The sequence below is a fragment of the Galeopterus variegatus genome, unplaced genomic scaffold (assembly GCF_000696425.1).
Source record: "Galeopterus variegatus unplaced genomic scaffold, G_variegatus-3.0.2 Scaffold12153, whole genome shotgun sequence".
Taxonomy (NCBI): Eukaryota; Metazoa; Chordata; class Mammalia; order Dermoptera; family Cynocephalidae; genus Galeopterus; species Galeopterus variegatus.
Genome location: NW_007738264.1, coordinates 35,248 through 37,655, shown reverse-complemented (window position 1 = coordinate 37,655; position 2,408 = coordinate 35,248). Strand labels below are relative to the sequence as shown.

At 41.2% G+C, this 2,408-nt stretch overlaps 1 pseudogene; it reads right to left on the bottom strand.

Moving 5' to 3' along the window:
- Positions 1-502: 502 nt before the first annotated feature.
- LOC103610961 lies at positions 503-1,384 on the bottom strand (annotated as a pseudogene).
- Between the last annotated feature and the right edge of the window lie 1,024 nt (positions 1,385-2,408).

Here is a 2,408-nt window from a genome sequence, read left to right as displayed (position 1 = left end):
GTTTCTTTCTTTCTTTCCTTCCTTCCTCCCTCCCTCCCTCCCTCCCTCCCTCCCTTCCTTTCTTTCTTTCTTTCTTTTCTTTCTTTCTTTTTCTTTTTTTTTTATGTTCCAAATGTGATGGGTTTATTTTATTTTACTCTGATGTATAACCAAGGATTCCACTACAGCACAGAGACCAATATATTAAAAGGTCATGAAAAAAGTGGTGTGGTACATCCAGGATTTGATGTACAACTGGAGGGTCGGGTTGTTTCCTTTAACATGACATTACATTGTTGCTGAGGAACACATTTAAATTAACACTGCAGAACTGAACTGAAGTGTGGCACAAACATGACAACTTCCAGGCATGCCTTCAAGTACCTCCCTTAGGATGGACTTGCAAATCTCTAGATTTCAGTGTGGGGAGGATTACAATTCTTTGGAAGAATAAAAAGTTCACACTTGAAATTTCACAGAATTTTAAGGCTAAAACGGTTCATTTCTCTTCACTTCCAGGGACAAACCTGATGCTTTACTCAAAACCACATTAAGCCTCCAGTTCAAATCCCAACCCAACTTTGTGATCTCCTGCACTGAAGTTCTTTCCATCAATTAAAGCTGATAAGGTCAGTTTGACTCCTGGCGGAAGGGTCTGAGTATAACCCAGTCCAATCAGGCTGGCATTATTTACTTTAGCAGATAGAGAAGTTCTACAGTCCAGCTTGTATTTAGCAGCAATGCCAAAACAGGTGTTGTTACTGCCAGCTGTCCAAGCAAGGTTTATTGACGTTTCAATCTTCTCATGCACCTTCTGGTAGATAGAACCTCCAAATTCAGTGCCATCGTTCACATGAGTGTGCAGCTGGAAGTCTGCAGCTTTGTAACCCCGGGCAAAATTATTCCGTGACAGTTTGGATTTGGCCGTGTCAAAACTCATCTGATATCCTGCAAGCCAACCTTCAAAGGCCAACACAGCCCAATCACAGATTGTGGTCCTGCAAAATCTATATCAACGTTACTGCCAAGACTGAAACAATCCCTTTTATAGGAGGCTTTCAATTTCCCACTCTTCTTTCCTGTATTCAGTACAAATATGGTATCAAGAGTCAGTTTCAACCCTTCGGCCAACTTACTCTCCCAAGAGATTTCTGTCCCAAGAGTATTCTCTGTGTTCCATTTTTGGGTGAAGGTAAGTACACAGTTAAAGATCTTATATTTGGTCGCTAGGTTGCCCGATGCTTTCCCTGTATCAGTGTAAGCATGACCAGACGTAGAAAATTCCACTCCACTACAAGACTTGGTTCTCAGATCTATTTTGACCATGCCAAACCCATATCCTTTCTTGAAGACATCCTTGGCAGCCTTTCCTAGGTCACAGTAAGTCGGTGTGTTACACATAGCTCCAGTCACAGGGTCAGCGTCTGCTCTGCCCGGGCGCTGCCGAAGGTCTTCTCCACCAACGCCAAAAGCGCCTGCGCGCCCCTGCTCCGCCCGCTCGCGTCTGCGCCGTGGTGTACTGCCACGGTCTCACGCCGTGGGCCTGGCCGCCGCGGGGGGCGGCGGGGGCGACCAACTCCTCTAACGTCTGGCTATGCCCCAATTCACAGTAAGGTTTCAACAGAATATTTGAGTTGGCAGAAAGAAGACTCAATGAACTTGAAGACAATGATCTAAAGACAGGTCAATTGAGATTATCCGCAAGACAAAAAAAGGAAAAAAAAAAAAAAAGAAATATTAACAAAGCCTCATATAGTTGTGGGACACCATCCAGCATCCCAACACATGCATAACAAGAGTCCCAGAAAGAGAGGTGAGAGAGAGAAAAAAATTTTTTCTGGCTAAAAAGTTCCCACGTGTAACTGAAAAAAGAATAATCTGAACATCCAAGAAGCTCAACAAATTCAAGTTGTATGAACTCGAAGTGATACACAGCCAAATACATCACGGTCAAAATGTTAAAGGCAAAGACAAAGAGATAATCTTGAAATTAGCAAGAAAAAACAGACTTATCATATACAAGATATCTAGAATAAGATTAAGAGCTGACATCTCATCAGAAACCACGAAAACCAAAAGGCTATGGGATGACATATTCAGAGCTAAAAGAAAAAGACTGTCAACCAAGAAACTTACATCCAGCAAAACTATTTGTCAAAAAGGAAGGAGAAATCAAGATACCCCAGAAAAACAAAGCTGAAAGAATATGTCACTAGCAATTCTGCACAAGAAATAGAGTACTTCAGGCTGAAATGAAAGATACTAGTCAGTAACTGTAATCTATGCAAACACATAAAGAGTACAGTAAAGGTCACTACATAGATAAATATAAAAGACAATATAAACATTTTTCATGTAACTCTTTCATCCTATCTGATTTAATAGACAAATGCATAATTTAAAACTATGCTGATGGGTTTATAATGAAT